The sequence below is a fragment of the Trachurus japonicus genome, chromosome 3 (assembly GCF_045865225.1).
Source record: "Trachurus japonicus isolate A0001 chromosome 3, Traja_1.0".
NCBI lineage: Eukaryota > Metazoa > Chordata > Actinopteri > Carangiformes > Carangidae > Trachurus > Trachurus japonicus.
This window is the reverse complement of record NC_140909.1, coordinates 2,090,771-2,111,180: the sequence shown is the minus strand read 5'-3', so window position 1 is coordinate 2,111,180 and position 20,410 is coordinate 2,090,771. Positions and strand designations below refer to the sequence as shown.

Here is a 20,410-nt window from a genome sequence, read left to right as displayed (position 1 = left end):
AAGGCCACCTGACATACTTACCATCATGCAAAGGCAAAATGAAATAACAGCAGCTCTGGTACAGCAACAGCATATGATGTCACTGCCACCAAGAGATATTCCCACATTTGAAGGGGACCCTCTCCACTACAGGGCATTCATCAAAGCCTTTGAGCAAGGAGTTGAGGAAAAGGCAGGAAAAGCGGATTGTTTGTACTATCTGGAACAGTTCACAAGAGGACAGCCACGTGAATTGGTGCGCAGCTGTCAACATATGGCTCCAGAGCGTGGCTACGCAGTGGCAAAGGAACTTCTCCAGAAACATTTTGGAAATCAGTACAAAATCGCAAGTGCTTATATGGAAAAGGCTTTGGGCTGGCAAACAATCAAATCTGAGGACGTGAAATCATTGCAAGCCTATGCCTTATTTCTACGTGGATGCTGCAATGTAATGGAAGAGCTTCAGTACATGCAGGAACTGGATATGCCAGTAAATATAAGAGCCATTGTGTCCAAACTGCCATTCAAAATGAGGGAACAATGGAGGACTAAAGCTCATGACATAATGGAGACAACCAACCACCCAGCTTGCTTCATTAATATGGTCATGTTTATTGAGCGTTGTGTCAGGATTCTGTCTGACCCTTTGTTTGGGGAGATACAGGAGTCATCTGGTGTTGCTGGGATAAAGACTGTCACTGGGTTTAAAGCACAACCTAGAAACAAAATGAAAGGAAATGTTGTGGCCACCACGGTAACATCTATGGAAGTGCCTGAGAAAATTAAAGAGCCTACCTCTGGTCCAGAAAAAGCTGAATGCCTTTGTTGTGCTCGTGGCCACTCTTTGGAGGACTGCAAACAGTTCAAGGGAAAGAAGCACAAGGAAAAGATTGAGATTCTGAGGAGAAAGGGGGTTTGTTTTGCATGTTTATGTGTGGGACACATGAGCCGTGAGTGTGAAAGCCGCTTGACATGTAAAATATGTAGTCAAACCCATCCCACTGTGCTTCATATTAAAAGGCAACGAGCCCCGGAACAGTTTGAAACATCTCACCAGGCAACTTCACTTAAAACATGTGGACATACAGGGGCCGGTAAGGACCGGTGCGTGTTATCCATCCTGCCTGTGAAGGTCAAAAGTGCAAAGGGAAACCACATAATAAAAACCTATGCCTTTTTGGACCCAGGAAGTTCGGCTACATTCTGCTCAGAACATCTAATGCGGAAGCTGAACGTCACAGGGAGAAAAACCAACTTCCTGTTGAGCACGATGGGGCAGAAAACAGTGGTTCCAGCATACTCTTTAACTGGTTTGGAGGTATCTAATCTGGACAGCAATGACTTTCATATTCTCCCAGAGGTTCTCACACAAGAAAAAATGCCAGTTAATGTTAATAACATGGTAACATCTGAAGAACTGGCAAAGTGGCCATATTTGTCCAAGGTGAACATCCCAAACATAAAAGCAAATGTCGACCTGTTAATTGGAACCAACGCTCCCAAGATATTGGAACCTTGGGAGGTCATTAACAGTAGCGGGAATGGCCCATATGCTATAAAGACAGTGCTTGGGTGGGTTGTTAACGGACCACTGAATGGAAACAGTGGGGCTTCAGAGGTGGAGCTGCCCTTGGCAATGGTGAACAGGATCTCTGTATGTAAGCTTGAAGAAATGCTGGTCAAGCAGTACAGTCATGAGTTTAATGAGAAGACCACAAAGGAGAAGGAAATGTCCAGAGAAGACCATAGGTTTCTGGAAATCATGGAGCACTCAGCAGTACTTAAGGAGGGAAGGTATTGTCTGAAGCTTCCATATAAGAACAAAGAGGTCTGTCTACCTAATAACTTTGCAGTGGCTAAGCAAAGGATACAGGGTTTGAGGAGAAAATTCCTGAACAACAAGCACTTGCATGAGGAATATGCTGGTTACATGAACACGCTCATCAGTAAAAACTATGCAGAGCAAGTGCCGCAGCAACAGTTGCATGGTGAAAGGGGTAAGGTGTGGTACATCCCTCACCATGGTGTTCACCATCCGAAGAAAGGATCTCTCCGTGTAGTGTTTGATTGTGGAGCCACATTTCAAGGAGCATCTTTGAACAGTGAATTGTTACCAGGTCCCAACCTCACCAGCTCATTGCTTAGAGTTCTTCTTCGTTTCAGGAATGAAGTGGTGGCATTCATGGGCGACATTCAAGCCATGTTTCACCAAGTAAAAGTTGCTGAGGAGGACAGAGATTTTCTTCACTTTCTTTGGTGGCCAGATGGTGACATCACTCAGGACCTCAGGGAGTATCGGATGACTGTACACCTGTTTGGCGCCGTGTCATCTCCTAGCTGTGCGAGTTATGCGCTGAGGAAAACTGCGGATGACAACCGGCCTGAGTTTGTGGATGAGGTGGTGCAGTCTGTGAAGCAGAATTTCTACGTTGACGACTGTTTAAAGAGCTCAGCCACCGAAGAAGAAGCAATCCAAATGATAAAAGATTTAACTGCTCTGTGTCAGAAGGGAAGCTTCATCTTGGAGAAATGGATAAGCAACAGTCGTGTGGTGTTGCAAGCCATCGCCGAGGAGCAAAGGACCAAGGACCTGAAGGAGTTAGATTTGGACCGAGACAACCTGCCAGTGGAAAGGGCTTTGGGTCTACTGTGGTGTGTGGAGACTGACTCTTTCAGGTTTAAGATGGAGATGAAACAACAGGCTCTCACCAGACGTGGTATGCTGTCAGTCACCAGCTCGGTGTATGATCCATTGGGTTTTCTGGCCCCAGTCACCTTGCTTGCCAAAATGATGCAACAGGAGCTCTGTAGGAGAGGCTGTGGATGGGATGATGATATGCCCAAGGACATCTTACCTCGTTGGAAAAGGTGGTTGGAGGACCTGGGCCAGCTGTCTGCTTTCAAAGTGGGAAGGTGCATCAAGTCGGTGGGGTTTGGAAGGATCAAGCATGCCCAGTTACATCACTTTGCCGATGCCAGTGAAGGTGGATACGGGACTGTAACATACATCCGTATGTTAAATCAGGAAAATAACATCCAGGTCACCTTCCTGCTCGGCAAAGCCAGGGTGACACCCCTGAAGGCTGTGACTATTCCCCGACTGGAGTTGACAGCAGCGGTCCTCGCAGTCAGAGTGGATTCATTGTTAAAGGCAGAGCTAGACGTCCAGGTGGAGGATTCAGTCTTTTGGACTGACAGTACGTCAGTTTTGAAGTACCTTAACAATGAGGACAGGCGCTTTCACACGTTTGTGGCCAACAGAATCTCGACCATCAGAGAAACATCTGAACCCTCACAACGGAGACATGTAGGTACCAAAGATAATCCAGCTGACGATGCTTCAAGGGGAATGAAGGTTGCTGAGTTTCTGAACAAAAACAGGTGGCTGGAAGGTCCTGCATTTCTTTGGAAACCTGAGGAGGACTGGCCTAGAACTGTGTTGGACGTCTCAGTGGACTCTGATGACCAGGAGGTCAGAAAGGAGGTAATAGTGAATAACATCAGTATGTGTGACATCTGCAGTCCTACGGACCAGCTCATTTCCTTCTTTTCGGGCTGGAAGAGGCTTAAGACAGCTGTTGCCTGGATCCTAAGGTTGAAGGTCATGTTGTTGGCACAGAGTCGCAGGAAGAAACAGTTGGAGGCTTCTGTGGCTAACTGGCAGGAGAAAGGAGGTCGTGGCAGCTCAAGGAGGACTGAAAGGAAAAGAGTCACATCAACATACCTGAGTGGCACTCTGATGATGGATGATTTGCTGGGAGCAGAGGGTGCCATAATTCGTTATTGTCAGCGACAGAGGTTTGGTGAAGAAATGTCTGCTTTGTCATCTGGGAAAGCGTCAGTGAGTCGACAGAGTCCCATATACCGGCTGGACCCAGTTTTGGAGAATGGATTTTTGAGAGTTGGAGGAAGACTGAGCAGAGGAGCAATGCCCGAGGAAGCCAAGCATCCACTCATTCTCTCCAAGGAGCAGCACGTTTCCACACTCATCCTCAGACATGTACACCAGAATCTCGGCCATGGTGGGCGGACTCACACACTGTCCAAGGTGAGGAGGAGATTTTGGATTACAAACGCCAATGCAGCCGTCAGGAAAGTAATTGGTGATTGCAGCTTTTGTAGGCGATATAATGGAAGAGCACTGGAACAAAAAATGGCTGACCTGCCAAGGATGAGAATCCTTCCTGATTTTCCACCATTTACCAACACAGGGGTGGATTATTTTGGTCCAGTTGAGGTGAGGAGAGGAAGACCAACCTGTAAGCGATATGGTGTTATATTTACCTGTATGGCGAGCAGGGCTGTCCATCTGGAGGTGGCTGTTTCACTGGACACCGATGCATGCATCAATGCTCTGCGGCGTTTTATCAGCAGAAGAGGGCAGGTGACGAGTCTAACATCAGACAATGGCACTAACTTCACTGGAGCAGACAGAGAGCTGAAGGAGGCGCTTGCTGCTGTGAATCAGGACAGGATTCAAGGAGCGCTGGCACAGGTTGGCATTCAGTGGAGCTTTAATCCGCCAGCAGGCTCACACCATGGTGGTGTGTGGGAACGGATGATCCGCCTTGTGAGAAGAGTGCTCAGTTCTGTTCTGCATCAGCAGAAGTTGGATGATGATGGACTCCATACAGTGTTCTGTGAAGCGGAGGCCATTTTAAACGATCGTCCTATCACCAAGCTCTCAGAGGATGCTAACGACCTGGAACCTCTCACGCCTAACCATCTTCTTCTCTTAAAGGGAAAATCAGCTTTGCCACCTGGAGCATTTGAACCCCATGATCTGTATGTGAGAAGGCGCTGGAGGCAAGTACAGTATCTCTCAGACCTTTTCTGGAAGAGATGGATACGGGAGTATTTGCCATTGCTCCAAGAGAGGCAGAAGTGGAACGAAAAGAAGAGGAGTTTGAAAGCTGGAGATATTGTGGTGATCATGGATTCTTCAGCTCCACGTGGTTCATGGCCGCTTGGCAGGGTTTTGGAGGTTTTCCCTGATAAGCAAGGGCTTGTGCGTTCTGTGAGGTTGCAGACAAGGGCCAGCATTATTGAAAGGCCAGTGACAAAACTTTGTTTGGTACATGGAATATAGATTTATCGGTACTGTACTTTAATGTAACTGTATCAACACATTATTTGCTCCTGTCTTGTTGTATTTAAATTGTTATGTCGGTCTGCCATTAACAATTAGGGGCCGGTGTATAGGAGCTGAATGTGTTTGGTTGTGTTCTAAGGTTTCTGGTGTAATTCACTCAGTGTGTGTGTGGGGTCGCTGTGCTGTCACCTGGGGAGCTCAGGTGCATATAGGTGGCATTGTTCACTTCCTTTGTCAGGTTTTGACCCGGAAGGGCAAATGGTTTTTGACCGCTGTGGCGCGGAGGCGCTTCATGCCGCTGTTTTGTTTGTTTTGCTTAGTTTCTTTGTTTATGGACAATGCACAGCAATAAACCCACTGTGTTTGCAACTCGAGGAACAGCGTGGACATTCATTCAATGCGGTGAGGACGGAGGCCGAGGTGAGGCGTGTCAACCAGGTTATTCCGGAGTTAGAAACCTCAGTAGCTCTAGTATCAGACTGAGCTCCTTTAATAGTAATGTTTTTACTTAGCTGTGAAAAAAAAACTTTTTAGGAGGCTGATGGTGCTGATTCTCCACAAGCAACTGAATTTGCTGCAGTCCCATAATCCAATCCTGTCAAAACTCAACCCAGAGCAGGTGAAGAACCATCTCAATCAAGAAGGCCTAATCTCTCGTCTAACTTGAAACTTCTTCTTTCAAATCCTCATCAGACCACACCTTGCACCAAGCCATCATTATCTGGGACGTATCTTGCACTACCTCCTACTTGGGCACAATCAACGGTAAGTTTAGCTGTGCTAACAGCCCCGGCGTCAGGGGGTCAATTAGGGGGGCAATGCTCCCCCGCCCGTGCCTCCTTGCCCCCCCATTGGCTGTCGAGGGGCAATGAGTTTTTTTTTTCTGCTGAAAATGTTTTGGTCATAATTTGTTTTGTGTGTCACATTAATTCGTATTCAGTTAACTGAAATTAGTAAAAAAATATATATATATTTTTTAATATAATTTAATTCATTACGGCAGATACGTCTCGGCTTGTGTCATGTGACACGTACGTGCTGCTGCAGGTGATGCGCTGAAGTTTGTTTACGTTCACACTGCCGTCTAGGAGCGAGAGGAAACGTGTAGGCTAATGCCCCCAGACTCCCCTATTGCAATTGCTCTGTGTGTGTGTGTGTGAAGGCGGCGGCGGGGTGGGGTGGGGGGGTGGGGGGGGGTGGGGGGTGGCTGTAAATAGTTTGAAAAAGTGCACCCCCCTGAAAAAAATGAAATGCCCCCCCCCCCCCTTTGATTTGGTTCTGCAGCCGGGGCTGTGTGCTAACACCTTTTCTGAACAATCGAACTGTAACCATTCAAATTCAACATTACTGGAATGACACTCAGTGCATATTGTTATTGTGTGTACAACAACCAGGCTGCCACTGCATCAACTGCAGCTTTGACTGTCCCGCATACAGACATTAAAGATCTATCACAAGTGGGGGCGGTGCGTGGCGCAGTGGGTAGAGTGGCCGCCCCATGTAGAGGCTACAGTCCTCGCCGCAGGCGTCCCCGGTTCGAATCCCGCGTCGGGCAGAACTTTCCTGCGTGTCATTCCCCCTCTCTCTGCCTCCCCATTTCCTGTCTATCTCTACTGTCATCACTATCAAATAAAGACAAAAAAAGCCGAAAAATATACTTAAAAAAAAAAAAAAAAAAAAGATCTATCACAAGTGAATAGTACGGCTTTTTTTCAACTTTGTAAAAGAAAAAAGTGTCAAGGTTTTATTGATGTTAGTTTTAAATCCCACAACGATCCTGTCTCTTCAGTCTCAACAGGATGCAGCAGAAGCTGATTTGACTGACATGAGCATGAGCTTCGGGGAGATGGATATTCATGATCCAAAAAGACAGCCGTTTTGTACCTCAAAGCACCACCTCCTCTTCTGCCACAGGATCTGCTTCTGCCTCTGCCTCAGGAAGCCCCCTGCACCAACAGGATGGGCTGAGAAAAAATGGCTGGTAAATGAGTCAAAGCTCATGGAACTTTTTAAAAGATGCAGCCAATGTGGGTGTGCCATTATTGAAAAGAAAGTTACTACAAAATCAAGCCAAATAAAACTTGAGTGGAACTGCCTGAATGGACACTCAGGAAAGTGGGCATCATGCCCTGATAGATGAGGGATGGCTGAAAATAATTTATTGGTATCTGCAGCCATACCTTTTACAGGAGCTACATACACCAGCATTGCAGAGTGGGCTGAACTACTAAATGTCCAAATGCAGAGGCAAACTCCGTTTTATGCCGTTCAGTTGACCTACCTTATTCCAGTCATCCAGTATGCATACAGAGACCAACATGAAAAAAATCATGGAGCGCCTCATTACATCTAGAAAAGCAGTTGAACTCTGTAGTGATGCCAGATGTGATAGTCCTGGTAAGCAGTTTACTTCGTCAAAATTTTAATGGTTTCTTTATTGTCACTGTAATGTCACAAAATATACACTTTGTTTTTCTCACCAGGTTACAGCAGCAAATACTCACTTACTCTTTCCAAGACAATGCCACAAAATCCCAAGACAACATTGTAGGTGGCAGATAGATTGTGTCTTGGGCCCCCAGCTCTGTTTAGAGAAGGTTTTAAGTGGACATAGATGGCTTCTTTCACTCCTCTCTCAAACCATCTGTCTTCCCTGTCCAAAACAAGGACATTGGAGTCCTCAAAAGAGTGACCTTTCTCCTTCAGATGCACATGTACAGCCGAGTCCTGTCCCGACGAGGTGGCTCTTCTGTGTTGTGCCATGCGTCGGTGGAGGGGCTTTGGTTTGGTTTCCCCTACGTAGAGGTCAGAGCACTCCTCACTGCATTGGACTGCATACACAACATTGTATGCAGCATACGCAACATTGTGTATGCAGTCCAATGCAGTGAGGAGTGCATCTGTATACAGTTGTAACTTACATGCTTGGTATGTTTGATATCTGTTTTGCAGTAATTATTAACATACCTTCCAGTTTGAAACAATATTTTGATATTGAACAAATTTCTACTATTTCTACCACCTATGCCAAATGCATTTGTGTGTGCGCGTCTGCGTGTGTAAACGCAAGCTAATATGATTACATGCAGTGACGGCTGGTATCAATGGGCTAGTAGGGCTAAGCCCTCCCTGCATTACACGACAAAAGATGAGAAAAATATTCTCTAAAACATACAAAAGATTGTTTTAAGTCTTAGTGAAATCCGAAGTGGCAACAGCACCAAATAGTTTCAAGAAAAACACAGGATATCTCTAAATGGGCAAATTTTAATCAGACCAAACTCACCCAATCTGCTCTCATTCATTTGCCTAGTGTAGATGATGACAGGTAAGGAAAAAGGAGACCGCACACTAGTTAGAAGCTCCCGTGACAGTTTCATGTCACACACACACGTAACATTTTGGGCGTCAGCCCTTCATCAGACATGAGGGCAGTAGTTAACACACCTGCTTAAATTAATAAACAGGTCACCTGACACGTCATGTGATATCGTCGGGTCTAATCAATATGAGAAGGAAAAAAAGGGAAAAGAGAAGCTATATACTGTAAATATACCGGGACTGAGCATACAGTCTGCATAATATACAATTCACAAAATAGCACATCACATCAAAACAACTAGAATATCACATAGCAGAAGCATCAGGTATAACCGTCATTATGCAATGTAATATCAAGAAAAAACATGTCAACGAACATGTCAATAAGAAGGTGCCTCAACCATTCTTAAAGTGGTGACAAAGAAATCATTCAAAATCATCAAGTTATCCACAGCAATGAGCCAGTAGAAAGAGCATGGATGAAAAGAGACAGACATCATAACCGGAGCGATGTAAGAGGAGCAAAAAACAATAACAATCACAAGCTCAAGCAATAATGTCAGCATAGGCGGATCATCATCTGAGTACATTTTTTTTTTTCAAAAAAAACAGTGGATCACTTATTAGGAGCCACAATATGAAAACAAAACACTTACAATTCTAGACAACAGAGACTCAAAAACATAATTACAAATTAGACATAATGTATACACAAATAACATACATAAAATAATATGAAGGACAACCACAACAACGACAATAACTAGAAAATCTCCTCTGGGGAAATTTTGAAAGGGCCACAAAGCTACTGCCGGTTTTGCCATCTCCGTCAAAATGGGAATCAAACCCACGATCTTAAGGTCAAGACAGAAATGATCAGACACATGATCATCTTTCTATAAGCACTGATATGGAGGAGCTGTAACCACATTAGGTTATGTGTGTGTGTGTGTGTGTGTGTGTGTGAGGAGTGCGCGCTTACGCGCGCATTTGTATATTACCTGTGTGTTTTGATGTGTGTGTGTGTCTGTAACTGTAATCACATGAAGCTGGCTCTAGAGTCTGTGTGTGTGTGTGTGTGTGACTGACTTGACACATAGTTAGTTAGTAGCTGCATCCTGTGTCAGTCTGATTTAGCTGTGTCTCTGTTTATAAACATTTAAACGAGCGCCAGGTGGATTGTTTATGAAGTTAACGAGCTCTGGCCTGAGGATCAAAGAGGTTACCACGGCGATAGGGGCCCCCGCAGGCTGAGACAGACAGAAACGTAGAGAAAAAGAGTGATTTTCTGCCTCTGCACTGGTCTCGCAAAAGGCTTACTGTGACAAAACGGTAACTCCTATCAGAACAAAACACAGATCAACGGTGCTCTAAGGACTTCATTGAAAAATTTGGTATGATTTGGTGTTTCTACAGTAAATATTTTATAAGTTCTATATTATATTCTGTAAGTCTCTCTGATATTTTGAGCACATGATGAGAAACAGAACAAGTTTGTCTTACAAATCCTGAAAAAATTATGTGTGTAGAGTGTAAATTGTGGCCGGGCCGAGTGTGGAAAGAGAAAAAATCTGGAGTTTTTCTGGCATCTCTCCCACTCTAACCGATGATGTCACCCACTCTGACACGAACATTCCGTGCAATACACAACCATTATAATCTCATAATTTCTCCAAAAATGATCATGGTCATTGATCAGGGATTGATCAAAAACTATATGACCTATCAAAACATGGAGTAATACGACAATACACAAGACTTGTGTCTACTGTTTAAAGTTTAAATGGAGTCTCTAGGTGAAAGTATGCCTGAGCAGTAGACGTTTGTTAAACTCCAATGATTGGTCTTTTTCGCTCTTTTTTTTCGCCCGTCGCGAACGCCTTCCCACACTGCTCACAGCTTTATGGCCTCTCTCCGGTGTGGACGCGCCGGTGGGCCGTTAAGTGTCCAGATCGAGTGAACGCCTTCCCACACAGCTCACAGCTGTACGGCCTCTCTCCGGTGTGGATGCGCTGGTGGACCGTTAACTCTGAGGAGGTAGAGAACGCCTTCCCACACTGCTCGCAGCTGTACGGCCTCTCTCCGGTGTGGGTGCGCTGGTGGACCGTTAAGTGTCCAGATTCAGCGAACACCTTCCCACACTGCTCGCAGCTGTACGGCCTCTCTCCGGTGTGGACGCGCCGGTGGACTGCTAACCCACCGGAGCAAGCAAACGCCTTCCCACACTGCTCGCAGCTGTACGGCCTCACTCTGGTGTGGGTGCGCTGGTGGACCGTTAAGTGTCCAGATTCAGCGAACACCTTCCCACACTGCTCGCAGCTGTACGGCCTCTCTCCGGTGTGGATGCGCTGGTGGACCGTTAACTGTCCAGATCGAGTGAACGCCTTCCCACACTGCTCACAGCTGTACGGCCTCTCTCCGGTGTGGATGCGCCGGTGGACCGTTAAATCTGAGGAGATAGCAAACGCCTTCCCACACTGCTCGCAGCTGTATGGTCTCTCTCCGGTGTGGATGCGCTGGTGGACCGTTAAAGCTGAGGAGATAGCAAACGCCTTCCCACACTGCTCACAGCTGTATGGCCTCTCTCCGGTGTGGACGCGCCGGTGGGCCGTTAAGTGTCCAGATCGAGTGAACGCCTTCCCACACAGCTCACAGCTGTACGGCCTCTCTCCGGTGTGGATGCGCTGGTGGACCGTTAACTCTGAGGAGGTAGAGAACGCCTTCCCACACTGCTCGCAGCTGTACGGCCTCTCTCCGGTGTGGGTGCGCTGGTGGACCGTTAAGTGTCCAGATTCAGCGAACACCTTCCCACACTGCTCGCAGCTGTACGGCCTCTCTCCGGTGTGGACGCGCCGGTGGACTGCTAACCCACCGGAGCAAGCAAACGCCTTCCCACACTGCTCGCAGCTGTACGGCCTCACTCTGGTGTGGGTGCGCTGGTGGACCGTTAAGTGTCCAGATTCAGCGAACGCCTTCCCACACTGCTCACAGCTGTACGGCCTCTCTCCGGTGTGGATGCGCTGGTGGACCGTTAACTGTCCAGATCGAGTGAACGCCTTCCCACACTGCTCACAGCTGTACGGCCTCTCTCCGGTGTGGATGCGCCGGTGGACCGTTAAATCTGAGGAGATAGCAAACGCCTTCCCACACTGCTCGCAGCTGTATGGTCTCTCTCCGGTGTGGATGCGCCGGTGGACCGTTAAATCTGAGGAGATAGCAAACGCCTTCCCACACTGCTCACAGCTGTATGGCCTCTCTCCGGTGTGGACGCGCCGGTGGGCCGTTAAGTGTCCAGATCGAGTGAACGCCTTCCCACACAGCTCACAGCTGTACGGCCTCTCTCCGGTGTGGACGCGCCGGTGGACTGCTAACCCACTGGGGCAAGCAAACGCCTTCCCACACTGCTCGCAGCTGTACGGCCTCACTCTGGTGTGGGTGCGCTGGTGGACCGTTAAGTGTCCAGATTCAGCGAACACCTTCCCACACTGCTCGCAGCTGTACGGCCTCTCTCCAGTGTGGATGCGCTGGTGGACCGTTAACTCTGAGGAGGTAGAGAACGCCTTCCCACACTGCTCGCAGCTGTACACCGTCTGTCCACATTGGCGTCGCCGGTGGTGAGCGGTCAGATAAACTGAGGTCCTGAAGGTGTTCCCACACCCATTACAGCTGTGTGGTTTCTCCTTGGTGTGATCCTGTTTCTATGGCAACAGACAGGAAGAGAGAGAATCAATCAATGATGGATGGATGGACATTAAGTACCGTCATCATTGTCATCACACAGTTTGTTGATGCTGCTGTTTTGTCTTTAGATTAGATTACATTAGACGTACTTTATTCATCCCACAACGAGGAAATGTAGTTGTTACATCAGCCAAGTTAAAGCAGTACTAAAGAACTTTCAGTTTTGGTTGAGTTTGGCGGTGCCTGTGGACCAAAGCGGTAGTGTTTTGCCTGAAGAAAGACTCCATTTCCCATGAACACTAGCGTGAAGCCCTGTAAATATCCTGCATTAAAATTAACAGAAGACATCAAAACTAAGTTTCTGTTTCCAGTGGATCATTTCAAAGTGAAAACACAAACATAATCCATTGCTAAAGTGCCGTTTTGCCTGTTCCCTCCTTGTTGTCACTCGCAAAAGTGAAAGTGAAACTTAAGTGAGAGCAGGGTTCCTACCATGCTCCTCAAAGCTGCTTAGTGCCAGAGAAAGAGATACAGACCCCCTCAGGCCATGACAGAGGTGTCATTCAACTTGTTGTAAGTCGATGTATCATCACAAAAGTTATGAAAATATTTTATGAAGGTTGAAAAGTTCCTTAGTGTTGGTTTAAGAAGAAAGTAGAGAGGGCTAAAAAAAAAAACAGCAATGGTCGGGGCCGGGCAATTGTTTTTATAGACAAAATTTGGCAATTTGAAAGTGAAAGTTGCAAAGCCGTAGCACATATAGTTGATCTGTTTTGAAACCATCACGCCACCATCACCATCAAACACTGTCCAATGACAGCTGAATATTTGAAAGTCAAGCAATGATGTGTCATGTCTGAGGCAGGAATCGAATCGAATATCCTTGTGATTGATGACGGAGTGGAGGAGGGGGTAAAAATGACCCCCTCGGCGGTTCTAGGGGGTGTTGGAATGTCGGCGGTTCTAGTGTTAAAGGCATGCTGTGACACTAGAATTGAGGACATCTGTCCTCATGTGTTACCCTTACTGGGACTTCAACCCACAACCTTTGACACCAAGAACCAGCACCTATCTCACTGAGCTAATTGTCTTGAAGAGAGACGTGTTGCTTCTCAAATAGACTCAGGGAGTCACCGACCGGGCAGCATCTGTCGTAGCAGTTGTCGTAGCAGATTTTAAAATTGTCAAAATGTCACAAATTGTATTATCTAAACAAAAATCTGATAAAACATAAATTGCATCTAGACACCATGGAAATGTTGGTGATTTGTTTTTAACTCTAAGTGTTTTGCTTCATAAGAGAAAATCTGATGTTTAAAAATGTCACTCTTACATTGACTGCAGTTGTTCCCATGAGAGCAGAATTCAAAACGTTCTAGAAAAATTTTCGATAAATCAAAAATCTGTGTGGATCGTTTGTGGAGGACAGTCTGAAGATGCTCTCTAGCAAGTTTCTTGTCAATCGAGTAAAAATTGTGGGAGGAGATTTTATAAGTTTTACAGTTATTGAAAAAAAGAGAGTGATGGACTTCATAATTTGTAATGAGTTTAAGTTGACAAAAGTTTCAGCAGTATTGGGGCGACATTTTGGTGAAGTTTCAGAACTTTAGCATGTACCGTTGCTTTGGTAGAAATCTTTAAATTTAAACGCTTATTGTTTTTTTCACTGATTATGCATGGGAAGTAGGACTTCCTAGGAAGAAGAAAGAAGAAAGAAGAACACTGGGAAAAACAATAGGGTCGTGGCAGCTGATGCTGCCCGGCCCCTAATAAAACAAATCAACCTTCAACCAGGCAATGTGCAAAAACAAGCACTGAGGATAAAAGGATATAAGGTGGCCTGATATAAAATTATTGATAGGTAAAGTGATTAAAGTGTAAAAATATTACAACCTAAGTGACAATGATATAAATATAGTATACTGCTATATTACACTAATATTATGTAAGTGACTATAATATAGAAATAAATAGTATTACAGGGGTAAAGTGACTACAACATGATTCAGTTGGTGCAGTAGTCAAGGGGCAAATTTAGAAAAGAGCCTCCGTTAAGACTTTTGCTCACATGTCTGGGTAAAGTTTGGCAACCTTATGTTTTTGTTAGAAGGAACCCCTAGGAGGAATAATAGGGGTGTTGTCACCTTGGATTTTTTTGCTGGTGACCACTGGAGGCGCTATAACATTCAAATACTCAATTCATGCATATGGTCACAATAATGGTCAAAATGCACAGTTTATATGCATAATTTTCAATGTTCAAGATTTTATATTTAGGGAAATGGATAAAACACCAATTGAAAAAGCAATTTTTAATAGTATTGCTATATTTTGGCCAATATTGGTTCAAAAATATGACTTTTTTAATAGGCGTTTTTGACATACACATAATAAGCATCTTTTTTTGCAATTATAATGTTCAAGATTCTAGTAATGGGATGTTATGCTAATTTAAGATGAGGGTCTTCCCAAATTTAGCAGCATTTTTTGTGTGGCTACCATTTTTTTTTCCAGCACTGCCTCAACTGTCTTGGACATGGAGTTCACTAGAGCTTCACAGGTTGCTCCTGGAAACGATATTTTTTCCCCCAGCATAGCCACGCCAAGACCCGCCTTACTCCACCTCTGATTGGCTGACCTCTGCAAGGCTAGCCTACCAGCATCTTACCCTAACCTTAACCTAACCTTCTTCATGCCTAAACCCAACCGGCAGAGTAGAGGGCATCGTGATAAGCCAATCAGAGACCTAGTAAGGCGGGTCTTGGCGTGGCCATGCTGGGAAAAAAAAATATTGCCTCCGGGAAACCTCTTCCACTCCTCCATAATGATGTCACAGAGCTGGTGGAGGTTAGACACCTTGCGCTCCTCCACCTTCCATTTGAGGATGTCCCACAGATGATCAGAAGGGTTTAGGTCTGGAGACATGTTGGACAGTCCATCACCTCTACCCTCAGTGTCTTTAGCAAGGCAGTGGTCGTCTTGGAGGTGTGTTTGGGGCCATAATCATGTTGGACTACGGCCCTGGGCCCAGTTTCTGAAGGGAGGGGGTCTGCTCTGCTTCAGTATGTGACAGTAGGGTTAGAGGACAGGCAGACCCCCCACCCTGTCATCCTCTGTAGCATTGCTGCAGAGGATGAAGGGGTGGGGGGTCTGCTTGTCAGTGCTCAGACCATACGCTGCACACTGCATCCAGTTGGTGTGCATGACTGTCGTCCCAGAATGAAGCCTCTTCTAAAGATGATGCACAAGAAAGCCCACAAAGTTTTCTGAAGACAGGCAGACTGGGGACATGGATTACTGGAACCATGTCCTGTGGTCTGATGAGACCAAGCCAAACTTATCTGGTTCAGATGGTGTCAAGCGTGTGTGGTAGCAACCAGGTGAGGAGTACAGGGACAAGTGTGTCTTCGGTCAAGCATGGTGGTGGGAGTGTCATGGTTTGGGGCTGCATGGGAGCTGCTAGCACTGGGGAGCTACAGATCATTGAGGAAACCATGAACGCCAACGTACTGTGACAGTCTGCCTGTCTTCAGAAAACTTTGTGGGCTTTCTTGTGCATCATCTTTAGAAGAGGCTTCATTCTGGGACGACAGTCATGCACACCAACTGGATGCAGTGTGCAGCGTATGGTCTGAGCACTGACAAGCAGACCCCCCACCCCTTCATCCTCTGCAGCAATGCTACACAGGATGACAGGGTGGGGGGTCTGCCTGTCCTCTAACCCTACTGTCACATACTGAAGCAGAGCAGACCCCCTCCCTTCAGAAACTGGGCCCAGGGCAGTAGTCCAACATGATTATGGCCCCAAACACACCTCCAAGACGACCACTGCCTTGCTAAAGACACTGAGGGTGAAGGTGATGGACTGTCCAACATGTCTCCAGACCTAAACCCTACTGATCATCTGTGGGACATCCTCAAATGGAAGGTGGAGGAGCACCAGGTGTCTAACCTCGTGATGTCATCATGGAGGAGTGGAAGAGGTTTCCAGTGGCAACCTGTGAAGCTCTAGTGAACTCCATGTCCGAGACAGTTGAGGCAGTGCTGGAAAAAAAATGGTAGCCACACAAAAAATGACACTTTGGGCACAATTTTCACTTAGGGCTGTACTCACTTTTGTTGCCAGCGGTTCAGACATTAATGGCTGTGTGTTGAGTTATTTTGTGGAGACAGCAAATTTACAGTTATACAAGCTGGACAATGACTACTTTACATTGTATCAAAGTGTCATATCTTTAGTGTTGTCCCATGAAAAGATATAATAGAATATTTTAAAAAATGTCAGAGGTGTACTCACTTTTGTGAGACACTGTATGTTCAATCAAGCACAGAAAGTGAAACTGATGGCAAAAGCATGGTGCAGAGCACTAGCTCCAGAAGGGGGGGGGGCTGCTGCTAAATTTCGGAAGACCCTCATCTTAAATTAGCATAACATCCCATTACTAGAATCTTGAATATTATAATTGCAAAAAAAAAGATGCTTATTATGTGTATGTCAAAAAGTCATATTTTTAACCAATATTGGCCAAAATATAGCAATACAATTAAAAATTGCTTTTTCAATTGGTGTTTTATCCATTTCCCTAAATATAAAATCTTGAACATTGAAAATTATGCATATAAACTGTACATTTTGACCATTATTGTGACCATATGCATGAATTGAGTATTTGAATGTTATAGCGCCTCCAGTGGTCACCAGCAAAAAAATCCAAGATGACAACACCCCTATTATTCCTCCTAGGGGTTCCTTCTAACAAAAAAATAAGGTTGCCAAACTTTACCCAGAAGCGTGAGCATAGTTCGCACTCTTAGGGTTTGCCCCCTGACTACAGGTGTTGTAGAGCCTGACAACGGTCGGGATGAACGGTCTTCTCGTTCAGCAGGGCCTTTATCTCAGAGGTCACCCAGGGTTTGTTGTTGGGAAAGCACTGTATTAGGGCTGTCCCGATTAATCGACCTAATCGATTACGTCGATGGCGTAAATAGGTCGACACGTGCAACATACCGTCGAGTTGTTTCCGATTAGGTCGATGACGAAAATACGTCGACAGGTACAACACACTGTTGGGTTGTGAACCATAGACTGACACGTGCAGCAGAAAAACACATGCTGTACCACAGCAGCACCACGGCCATGAACCAGCACCTGAAGCTGCAACATCGTTCCGTTCATTCATCTCCGCTCTTTCGCCGTTATTGACGCTCTCTCTCTCTCTATCTCTCTCTCTCACACACACACACACACAGAGCGAAGGGCGCATGCATGTCAGTGCGCGGTAAAAACGAAACTCATACGGTCCGATCGCGGATTCCCCGCCCCCCCCCTCCTTCGTCGGACAATCAGACCACCCGCCAGTCTCCTTGCAAACCTGTGGGAAACACTGGTTCCGCTGCTTTATGTATCCATAGATGTAAACACGTCCTTGTGTTGTCTTTTTTTTATTTTTTTTATCCACTCCGCTGCTGCTCTGTGTGCACCCAGATGCAGCACAGCATGCAGATCGTATGTGAGGGAGATGTCCTGCACCCCGGCTTAAACAATCCTAGAGGAAACACTGCTCCTCCATGACTATACTAAATAAATGTGCCTATTCAAAATCATTGTGCTAATATTTCAGTGTGCACTCTGCTTTATCTGTCTGTTTTCCAGGTTAAAGCAAACTGATGTGGCACAGTTTTTCCCCTCCAAAAAAAAAAAGATTATGAAGAGGAATGCACACCAGAAAGAATATCTGAATAATTTAAATAAGAGAAGTGTTCAGAAATGTTTTTTTGTAAATGACTAATCGTCAACCAAAAAATAATCGTTAGATGAGTCAAAAAATTAATCGTTAGACGAATCGACTAATCTAAAAAATAGTCGATAGATTAATCGGGAGAAAAATAATCGTTTGGGACAGCCCTACACTGTACAATCTTGGAAGGCACAGTGTTCTCCACACATAAGTTAATATAGTCCGTGATGCAGTCGGTCATGCTGTCGATGTCACTGTTGTGGGGGCTACAGAGTGCATCCCAATGTGTTGTCTGGAAGGGCCTGTGAATATTCTCATTTGTCCAGGTCATCGTCATCCCCAAAGAAATTTAAATCAAACGCAACTGGACTTGGACTTTGTCTAGGAAGACGTTTCACCTCTCATCCAAGAGGCTTCATCAGTTCATGTAGCATCTGACCAGGCTGGGACTGGTCCCTGGTTGTCTGGAAGCAGTCTCTGAGCTCAGCATTGCTCTGCTCAGTCCACTAGCCTACTTCACAGGCCTCTTCACAGGTCGTTGTTTATTCACCACAGGGGTGTAGTCTGCGACAGGGGTGTAGTCTGCGACCTGATGGATGGGGTTGTGATCAGAGCGACCCAGCGGGGGGAGGGGGGATGAAGTGTATGCATCCTTGATGTTTGCATACAGGGGGTCCAAGGTTTTATTGTCTCTGGTGTGGAATTCCATTTACTGGGTGAAGGTGGGACAGGGAAGCATGATTGAAGTCACCAGAGATGAGGAGGAGGGATTGGGGGTGCTGGTTTTGGAGCTGAGAGACGATGTGGATCTGATCTGGGGATGTAAACAGTCACAGCGATCACATGTGAAAACGTCCTCGGGAGGTAGTATGGCTGCATGCTAACCGCTAACAGCCGTTAGCTCTTCCATCTTGTTGGGGAGAGATCTTATGTTTCCCATGATGACGGACGGTTAACATGGTTTATACAGTCTTTTCCGCTCCCTGCGCTTCACTCCCGATCTGCATCCTTGTTTCCTCTTCCGTAGAGAAGGGGTGTGTGACGCAGGGCTAACTGCTGATCCCGGGTGTAAACAATAGAGCCGTGGTTGAATGGGGAGCCATGGTTGAGTGTGTTTCCCACAGCCACACCAAATATTTCCAAAAACAGCAAGGCACAAACTACAAAAGTCACAAAGTGAACATCCATAGCTGCACACTTGCTTAAAGTGCCAATGTGATGAAAAAACAACAACAAAAGTAGGAAAACACTATAAAAACACTAGAATTCTTACAAGCAGAATTATTTCCAGTATAGGGTACTTGAAACTGAGCAGTGATGGGAATGAGGGCGTTTATAAAACAACGGCTCAAAAAGTTACTGTTTCCCCTGTTATAACTCTATATATATATATATATATATATATATATATATATATATATATTATACTGACAATAAAACGCTCAAGAAGTTAAACAGTTTCTTTCTCACATGAAAAAATGTTAAAACTTAATAAAGTGACGTAACAGCGCTAGAGCAGACATAAAGTAGGAAGGGTAGGTTGTAGACTTTTTAGTGAACCACAAAATATACAACATGTAAGAGCTGTTAGCTTCATCTCTTGACTGGCTCCCACTCAAAACAGAAACACAGACCTGTGGACTGGAACCGGACGGACCGGGGGGCTCGTTGTCCTGGTGGACCGCGTCCTGCTCCTCCCCTGTAGTCCCAGTCTGCCCAAACAGATCCGGATCCTGGTTCTCCTCCTTCATCATGATGTTGTTGTAGTCCTGGTTGAGGTTCTCCTCCTTCATCCTGGTCCTGGTCAGACAGGACCTCTTCTTGGTGCTTTTCCACTAGCTCAGTACGGTCCAGCACAGCTCTACTCGCTTTTATCCCCTTCTCCTCCAGCCCCTCCTACCTGATAGTCTTTGGTACCGCCTCAGCCCTGGCGATAGACCAGAGCGGCATTTTTATGCAAATGAGAATGACTGATGCATCCTGGGTAATTTAGAGGCAGCACCCCGCATTTTTAAATTGCACTCAGTGGCTTTTTGTGTTTTGATGGAGCGTAGACTAACTAACAATCAATTTGAATGTTTAATTTTTTGTTTCTTTTGTAGCACTAGGCTATGTCTCATAATTATTTTGACACCCTCTTTGAAACCCACCGTTCACACTATCTTGAAAAATTACAATTAATTAATCTACCAGTATGCTCATTTAGCCTCCCACAGTGATCAATGACCCCACAAAGTGGCCAGAAATTTCTTACCCAGACATCTACACGTATTTGGTCGGGGAGGTTTTGGCTCAGTGTTGTCTGTAAATAGCCTGTTAATAGCCAACTTTTTGTTAGTTAGTTTGTCAAGCCAGTTAGGCTGAACTTTTCAATGGAGGGATGCCGGGCGCTGCCCCTAAGTTACCCAGGATGCATCAGTCATCCTCATTTGCATAAAAATGCCGCTCTGGTCTATACTTAACGTGACGTCAGCAGTCACAGCACTGTGCTAAGGCTCCAGCTTTGTGTTTCTTTTTTGTTTAGTTTTGCTTATGTACTATTGTTTTGTTGTTGTTTTTATTTATTAGTATATTTGAATAATTCGTTATGCTACTTTAT

The 20,410-nt window shown here is 45.6% G+C and overlaps 1 pseudogene; it reads right to left on the bottom strand.

Annotated features, from left to right (window-relative positions):
* LOC146989395 (uncharacterized) overlaps positions 1-14,998 on the bottom strand; it is a 75,034-nt pseudogene extending 60,036 nt beyond the window's left edge.
* Between the last annotated feature and the right edge of the window lie 5,412 nt (positions 14,999-20,410).